At 36.6% G+C, this 9,544-nt stretch overlaps 1 pseudogene; it reads right to left on the bottom strand.

Annotated features, from left to right (window-relative positions):
* The window catches only part of LOC102815136, a 35,856-nt pseudogene extending 27,850 nt beyond the window's left edge, over positions 1 to 8,006 (bottom strand).
* Positions 8,007 to 9,544: the final 1,538 nt, after the last annotated feature.

Consider the following 9,544-nt stretch of genomic DNA (forward strand, 5'->3'; position numbering starts at 1 on the left):
CAGTTGTGGCAACGGTAGTGAAGTTGGCCCAGGATTGGGCAGTGTTTCCTTCTGCTGTGCATAGGGTTGCTATGAGTCAGTACCGACTCAATGGCACCTAACAACAACAACATGAATAGTTACAAAGATATATACACAGGCTGAACAGGTTTGGGCAGGAGAGTGATAGTGCACCCACAAATAAATAAAGATTTGACAGAGAATATATGTGTATGGTATTTGTCTTTGCTACAAACATATTCATGTATGTGATGGAGTATACAGAGCGCACAATTAGGAAAACATATCACATATTGAGTGGATGATTTGCTGGGCCTAGAGACTCAGAACCATAGACTTGAGGGAAAACATGGTCAGCTGGCATTTTGTTGTTAAGTGATTTCTAGTCGATTCTGACTCATAGCATCCCTGTATAGGGTTTCCAGGAAGCAGCTGGTGAGCTTGAACCACCGTTTTCGGTTCAAAGCAACTTTGAAGTCCAGCACATTAACTCACAGTACCACACCAGGACTAAACTAGTATAACCATCCACAAAGACAATGTTCTACATCCTACTTTGGTGAGTAATGACTAGTAATTTAAAAGTTCATGAGTAGTTACCTAAAGTACAACTTTTGGTGTCTCCCTGTACAGAGGAAAGAAAATTGATGAACATTAAAGATGCTTGCAAACAATTAGTCCAGTGGACTAACAGAACATGTGAACATCAGTCTCCACTACTCTTGGGTCAGAATTACATGGTGCTCAGCTACCATTGCTAACTTCTCTGAAAGGGATTACATTAGGAGGTCTTGGATAGGGAAAATGTGAAAAAACTTTAAATCATAAAATAGTTTAAGTTTACTGGGTTAGATAAAGAGTGGGGAATCCCTGAGTTCATGGCCTTTGGTAATGTCTGAAAGTAAACTCATCTCCTGGCTCAATTTTTAGCCAAGCAATAGCTAGGTATATAAGGACATGGAACAATACTATTGAGGAACTCACAATATAGGATGGTTAACCATTAATGACCCAAAGCATTTAACTAAGGAGAAAATCAGAAGGGTGGGAAAGAAGAAGGATTGGAAACAAGTAAGAGGTCTTGAAATATTTACTGATGAAGATCAAAGCCTTTGGTATGGGCTGCACCTCAATGTAAAGAAAACAGAAATCCTCACCACTGATCCAATAAATAATATCAAAATAACTGGAGAGATTTTGAAGCTGTCAAAGACTTCATTTTGCACAGATCAACCATCACCTCCCAAGGAAGCAGCAGTCAAGAAATCAAACAGCATATTGCATTGGTCCAATATACTTTACAAGACCCCTTTAAAGTGTTCAAGAGCAATATTTGCAATCTAAAGACTAAAATGCACCTGATCCAAGCCATGGTGTGAAATTTGGGCAAAGAATAAACAAGGTGGTAAAAGAACTGATGTATTTGAGTTATTGTGTTGGAGAAGAGTATTAAGAGAACCATGGACTGCCAGACAACAAAGAAATCTGTGTTTGATGTAGAGCCAGAATGCTCTTTAGAAGCCAGGAATGCCAGACTTCATCTTTCATATTTCAGATATATTATCAAGATGGACAAGTCCCTGGAGAAGGACATCATGTTGGGTAAAGTGGAGGGTCAATGAAAATGATGAAGACCTCCAACAAGATGGATTGGAACAGTGGCGTCAGCAACGGGCTCAAGCTTAGCAATGATTTTAAAGTTGATGCAGTGTTTCATTCTGTTGTGCATAAGGTTGCTATGAGTTGGTGCTGAATCAACGGTACCTATAACAACAATGGCAAAACTTGCTTTCTTTCTCCTGGGTCTGGATCCTGCATCTGTCTCTTTGCCCTCCAGTTATTTGAACTTAAGATAGTAAAGTGGCCTGCTTTTGCCTACCAATTCTGGGAATCATCAGAAGCCTGCCATCTCACCTGCCTGGCCTGCCCATCTGCCATCTGACCAGTTCATCTTAGTTCATACAACCCATGGACTTGGGACTTGCCCCTCTCTACGACCGTATCAGCCATTTCCTTGAAACAAACTTCTCTCATATGGGCATATATAAGCGTCACTGATTTTACTTTTTTAGAGAACCCAGTCTAAGACAGCCTGCTTAATTGGAAAAATTGGAATTTAATTGTAAAAAGACAAATTTGGAAGAAGTTAAATTTTTGCTGTGGAAGATCAACAGAATTTTACATTGATTGTTGAAACAGTTAAGTTCCCTGACTCATTATCTTTGTCTTAGAATATGTAGAATATACTTTTCATAGAAATTGTGGTATATAGAAAAATCTTACTATCTCACATTCACTATATTTTTATGATCCAATTCATCACATTCTGCTTAAAGAACACATACTACTTTTGCTTTTGATCACCAATATTATAGTTGATTTTAAATGGAAGTTATATCATGAACAACTAAAGCACACATGAAGACACATATACAATCTATGTACATAAATGACATACATAGACCATTAGGCAGCAATATGAACAGAACAAGCAGACACTGACTGGATTAAATGAGGAAAGGCTTATATTCTTTTACCATACTCATTCAACCTGTACGCTGAGTAAATTACCTAAGAAGATGGATTAATTTAAGAAGAATAAAACATCAGACTTTGAGGAAAACGCAATAATAACCTGTGATACGCAGATGACACAATCTTACATACTGGAAACAAAGAAAACTTGATGTACTTACTGATGGAAGTCAGTATGGATTGCAATTCAATGTAAAGAAGACAAAAATCCTGAAAATAGGACCAAAATATAACTTCTTTATAAATGGAGGCTAGATTGAAGCTGTCTACGGTTTCATTTTCATTCTTAATACTTCTCTAGTTCTGCTAATGCTGCCGTGTGCTGTATAGTCAGTTCTAACTCACGGCGATCCTGTATAGGGCTTTCAAGGCACTACATATTTACAAGAGCAGAAAGCCTCATCTTTCTCATGTGAAAAGTATTTGAATTGTTGAAATTGCAGTTCTCAGCCCAACGTATAACCCACTATGCAATTAGGCTACATTCTCTAGCTTGAGCAATAATTAAGCCTTTTCAGTTGGAGCTATATAACTGGATTCCTCAAAGTTTGCACTCCTTGTACTCTCGTAAGACCTTTCTTTCCTTGAAATTAGTGAAATTTTAACTGTTAAACTAACTACTTCCATGAAAACAAACTTGATCATAAAATTATTTTAAATGCCTGTTACTGAAAAAAATAATTCCATGAAAATTAACTTAATTGAAGCTATTATGGGTGGGATATTGTTCTTAGGTGCCATTGAGTCAGCTCTAACTCACTCACGATCCTATGCACAACAGAACAAAACGCTATCTGGTACTAAAACATTCTCACAATATTTGCTACGTTTTAGCCCGTTGTTGCTGTCACTGTATCAGTCCATCACATTAGGGGTCTTTCTCTTTTTGGCTTACCCTAAACTTTTCCAAGCATGATGTTCTTCTCCAGGGGACTTGTCATTCCTGACAGCATGTCCAAATTACATGAGATTGTCTTTCTTTCCTCACTTCTTAGGAGAATTCTGGCTGTACTTTTTCAAAAACAGATTTACTTATTCTTCTGTCAATCTACTGTACTTTTAGTATTCTTTACCATCACTAAAATGCTTTGATTCTTCCATGGTTTCCTTAGCATTGTTCAATTTTCACTTGCATAAGAGGCGAATGAAAATACAATGGCTTGGGTCAGTCACAATTTAGAATGCAAACTGACATCTTTGCTCTTGAACACTTTAAAGAGATCTTTGAAACGGATTTGACTAATGTAGCATGCCCTCTGATATTTTGACAGTTTCTCCATTGAGCATTGATTGTGGATCCAAGCAACATGAAGTCTTTGGCAACTTCAATCTTTTCTTTGTTTACTATTATATTATTTATTCGTCCAGTTGTGAGGATTTTTGTTTTCTTTACATTGAGGTGTAATCTGTACTGAAAGCTGAGGTCTTTAATAGTCATCAGTATTTCAAATCCTCTTAGCTTCCAGCAAACACTGTTGTGTCATGTACATATTGCAGGTTGTTAAAAAGTTTTCCTTCAATCCTGATGCCACTTTCTTCTTCATATAATACGGGATCTTCAGATTATTTGCTTAAAATACAAATTGATTAAGTATGGGGAAAGCGTACAACTTTGACAGAAATTTAAACCGTTCAGTGTTCTCTTGTTCTATTTCTTGGTCTATGTATAGGTTCACTGTGAGTACAATTAAATGTTTTAGAATATTTATTCTTCACAATGTTATGCATAGTTTGTTATGATTTACACAGTCAAATGCATTTGTATAGTCAATAAAGCACAACAAACTTCTTTGTGGTATTCTCTGTTTTCAGCCAAAATCCATTGATGTCAGCAATGATATCCCTAGTTCCACATCTGAAAATCCATCTTGACTTTCTGGCAACTCTCTTTCAATGTACTGTTGCAACAAATTTAGAAGTATCTTCAGCATCATTTTATTTGCATGGGATATTAATGATATTTATTGTTCAATGGATTATGCATTCTCTTTGAGTAACCTTTCTCTGGAATGTGCACAAATATGGATCTCTTTTCCAATCACTTGGCCAGGTAGCTGTCTTCCAAACGTCTTGGAATAGATGAGTGCCTCCACAATCAGTTTGTTGAAATATTTGAATTTGCATTTTACAAATTCTTGGAGCTGTGCTTTTTGCAATACATCCAGTAAAGCTTGGACTTCTTCCGTCAGTGCCATTGTTTCTTGATCATACTCTGCCCCTTGAAATAATTACTTAATAATTAATTTTAGTGCAGGGACTGTGTCATCTTTCTATCTTTTTATGCTTCCTGCATCGTTCAATACTTTGCCCATAATATTGGTGTTACTAAGTTCTATTGAATATCTGGTACTAAAACGTTCTCACAATATTTGCTACGTTTTAGCCCGTTGTTGCTGTCACTGTATCAGTCCATCACATTAGGGGTCTTTCTCTTTTTGGCTTACCCTAAACTTTTCCAAGCATGATGTTCTTCTCCAGGGGACCTGTATAGGATTTCTGAGGAGTCACTGGTGAGTTTAAACCTTCAATCGTGCAGTTAGCAGTCTACTGTTTATCCTATAGCAGCACACAGGGACTCCATTTTGCCCATAAAATCCTTCAGTATAGAATCTTTCAACATTGCAAGACTTGAATTTTTTTCTTTAATTCTTTCATCTAGAGAAAGCTGAGCATATTATTCCCTTTTGGTTTTCTGACTCCAGTTCTTTGCACATTTCATTATAATATTTAACTTTTTTTTCCTCTCAAGCTGCACTTTGAAATTTTCTGTTCACCTCTTTTACTTCCTCATTGCTTCAAGCTATTTCAGCCTCTCTCCTCAAGAGAACATTTTAGAGTCTCTTCTGACACCAATTTTGGTCTTTTTTCTCCTTTTCTATATTTTTAAAGACTTATGGCTTTCTTAGTTTATGGTTTTCTTGATGTCATGCCAGAACTCCTCTGGTAGTTCATCATTAGTGCCTTATGAATCAAATTCATTCTTAAGATAGTCTCAAAATTCGAGTGCGATATATTGAAGGCCATATTTTGACTCTTGTGGAATTGTCTTAATTTTCTTCAGCTTCAGCCTAAACTTGCCTATAGGCATTTATAGTCTGTTCAACAGTCTGTCCCAGGCTTTGTTTTGGCTGATGATTTTGACCTTTTCCATCATCACTTTCCAAAGATGTAGTCGATTTCATTACTGTGCATTCCATCTGTTGAGGTCAACATTTATACTAACCTTTTGCATTGTTAAAGTTTTGGCAATTAATAAACCATTGGTCTTGCATAATCCTACCATGCAATTCACAGCATCATTTCTATTACCAAGGCCCTATTTTCCAACAACTGATTATTCCTCTTTGTTTCCAACTTTCAGATTTTAATTACCACTAATTATCAATGCATTTTATTGCATATTTGATCAATTTCAGACTGAAGAAGTTGATAGAATTCTTCAATTTCATCATCACTTGCTTTAATGGTTGGTGCATAAATTTGGATAATAGTGATATTAACTGATCTTCCTGTGATGCTCTTGTTAGGTGTTACTGAGTCCGTTCCAATCTGTGGTGACCCTATGTACAACAGAATGAAATGCTGCTGGGTCTTGTGTCATTCTTACATTGATGTTACCCTTGAGCTCATTGCTGACGACATTTTGCCAATCCATCTCATTGGTGTCTCCTCCTTTTTTGCTGACCCTTCACTTTACCAAGCCTGATATCTTTCTCCAGGGACTGGTCTAGTCTGATAACACATCCCAAGTGTGAGAGACAAAGTGTTGCCACCCTGACTTCTAAGGAGCATTGAGGCTGTATTTCTTCCAAAACAGATGTGCTTGTTTTTCTGGAAATCCATGATAATTTCAATATTTTCTCCAACTCCATAACTCAAATGCATCAATTCTTCTATTGTGTTTCTTATTCATTGTTTAACTTTCATATGCATATGAGGCTATAGAAAATACCATGGCTTGGGTCAGGTGCCTGCTACTCCTTAAACTATCTTTACTCCTGAATACGTTAATGAGGTTTGTGCAGCTGATTTATGTAATAGAAAATGTCATTTTATTTCTTGACTAGTGCTTCCATGAGTGTTGTCGATTCAAGCTAAATGAATTCTATGACAACTTCAATCTTTTCTTCATTTATTATGATATTATTTATTGGTTCAGTTGTGAGGGTTTTTATTTCCTTTACATTGAGGTACAACCCATACTGAAAGCTGTGGTTTTTGATGTTCACCATTATTCTAAGACCTCTTGGCCAATTTTGAATTATATTCAACATAAATTTACTTGCAAGTAATATTAATGATATTGTTCTATGATTTCCACATTCTGTTGCATCACCTCTCTTTGGAATCAGCAAAAATATGAATCTCTTCCAATCAGCTGGCCAAGTGGTTGTCTTCCAAAGTTCTTGGCATATAAGAGTGAGCACCTCTTATCCTGCATCAGTTTGTTGAAAGATTTCAACTTGTGTTCCCTTAAATCATGGACTTTTTGTTTGTCTTCAGTGCAGCCTGAATTTCTTCCTTCAGAACCATCAGTTCTTGATCATGTGTCTCGAAATGTTTGAACTTAGACCGTTTCTTTTTGGTACAGTGACTCAGTATAACTTTCATCATTTTTTTATGCTTTCTGCATCATTCAATGTTGTGTCCATGAGTCCTTCAAAATTGTAAGTCAAGGATGAATTTTGTCTTCAGTTCTTTCAGCTTGAGAAATGCTGAACATATTATTCCCTTTTGGTTTTCTAACCAGGTCTTTGTACATTTCAATGTAATTCTTGATTTTGTCTTCTAGAGCTGCCCTTTGAAAATTTCAGATCAGAACTTGTATATGTTCATATTGTCCTTTTTTTTAAAAAAAAACATATCAATGCTGAAGAGTTTCAGCAAGTTTCAGAGTCTCTCTGGTCTTTTATTTCCTGTCTTTTTATTGACATTATGTTTTCTTCTTGCATGATGTTCTTGATGTCATCACACAGTTCTTCTGGTCTTCAGTCATTAGTGCCTAATGTGTCAAATGTGTTTTTAAGATGGTCTTAGAGTAATGTGAATATTATCCTATCACAGACAGCATTGTACTTCAAGATAAATCCTGAAATGCTCTTTTTCATGATGAATGAGACATCATTTATCTTGTTTTTGTTCATGCCAGAAGCATAAATCATGATTGTCTAATTCAAAATGGCCAATACCAGTCAATTTCAGCTCATTAACCCCCAAGATAGCTATCATTATTAATTCCATTTCTTTCTCTTTTTTTAACTTAGTATTGTGAATTGAGTGAAGGCTAACAGATAAGATCATCAGCTTTGCACACAACAAATCATACACTTTATTTCTTGTCAATGATTAAATCCTCTCCTTGCAATAACAGATATCCCACTTTCCCCTGTGTGTATTTTACTCACCTTCCCATCCTTGCTCAGTTTTTCCATTAGATAAATTTTCCATTTTGATTTGGAATGGTTGACCATTCCATGATTAGCATAACCTTACCAGTATTGTTGCCTCCCAGCCCCCATCAATTTTATGTTTGCTGAAAATTAGGTCAAGAGAGCAAGTTCCTTTCCAGACCTAAAGGATGATCGTGGGCAATATTCTCCAGTCTGCTTCTGATCAGAATACCAGGTTTGTTTGTTTTTTAAACTTATTAAATAACTTTGTTTTGTTCCACATTTTCACCCACTGTATCCAGAACCCTCTAATGTGATCCCTTTTAAAGCAGTTAGAAGTGGTAGCCAGGCTCCATCTAGTTCTGGTTGTAGAGTTGTAGAGACTGATGTTCACATAGTCCATTAGTCCATTGGCCTAATTAATTCCAAGTGTCTTCAATTCTTATTATCCTTCTTTCTTCCACACATGGAAAGACCAATAGCTGTGTCTTAAATGGCTGCTCATGAATTTTCAAGAGTCAAGATGCTTCTCATCCAAGTAGAATATATGGGCTTTGTGGGCTATGTTATGCCAGTTGACCACACTGTCCCCTGAGACTATGGTCCCAAGCCCCCAGGCCCAGAATCTCATTGCTTTAAGCTATTTGGTAATATCTAGGAAGTTTTCATCATTTTGACTGTTCTATGCTCTTTTACATTCATAGTTTTGTTTATAGGAAAGATAAATAACTCATGTACAGATATCCTCTTTTAAACTTATATATAAATGTATGTACATTCCATGCTTCCTCCCTTACCCATTCAGCCTATGTCTCAATTCAATATCCTCACACAGAACACTTGTTCCAAAGTTGTATGTATGTCACTCTTTAACTATATGACCTTTAGCCCATGCATACCTCCCTGTATCTTCACCTATATTCATCATTCTTCTGCCACCATCCCTCTTATTCATTTTTCATGACTACCAATTGTCCTAGATTCATGTGTACATTCCACATTCCTATTATTAGTTGGTGTTACAGATATTTATCTCACTTTGTGTTGTGCCCTACCAACAAATACAAATCCTAGTCAGTTTATTCCATCGATTTCATTAAGGTCAACTCTACTTTAAAGAGGCAGTTCTTCCCCACTTTTATTCTGAGTGACTCCCAGGCTGAGGGGCTCATCTTCCTGCACTATTTCAGGTATTGTTCTGCTGCTATTCAAAGGTTTTCAGTGGCTAACCATTCAAAAGTGATCCATCTCTCCTTCTTCCTAGTCTGACTTAATCCAGAAGGTCTGCTCAAAGAAGCCTTTCCACCATGGGTGACCCTACTGATATTAAAAATATCAGTGGCATAGCAGCTCACAGCATCACAGCAAGACATAAGTCATTACAGTACAACAAACTGACAGACTAATACTTACTCTATTTACAACAGAACTAAGCAGTCTGAAGTCCTGAGCCATTCTCACAATTGTTATATTTGTGCCCATCATTGCAGACATGTCATTAAAGGTCTTCATATTTCACAGATCCTCTATTTCATCAAGTCTGATGTTCTTTTCCAGCCACTGGTCCCTCTTAGTAATATGTCTAGAATTAGTGAGGCAAAGTATCAAGCATTGTCTGT

The sequence above is a fragment of the Chrysochloris asiatica genome, unplaced genomic scaffold (genome assembly GCF_000296735.1).
Source record: "Chrysochloris asiatica unplaced genomic scaffold, ChrAsi1.0 scaffold00016, whole genome shotgun sequence".
Classification (NCBI taxonomy): Eukaryota; Metazoa; Chordata; class Mammalia; order Afrosoricida; family Chrysochloridae; genus Chrysochloris; species Chrysochloris asiatica.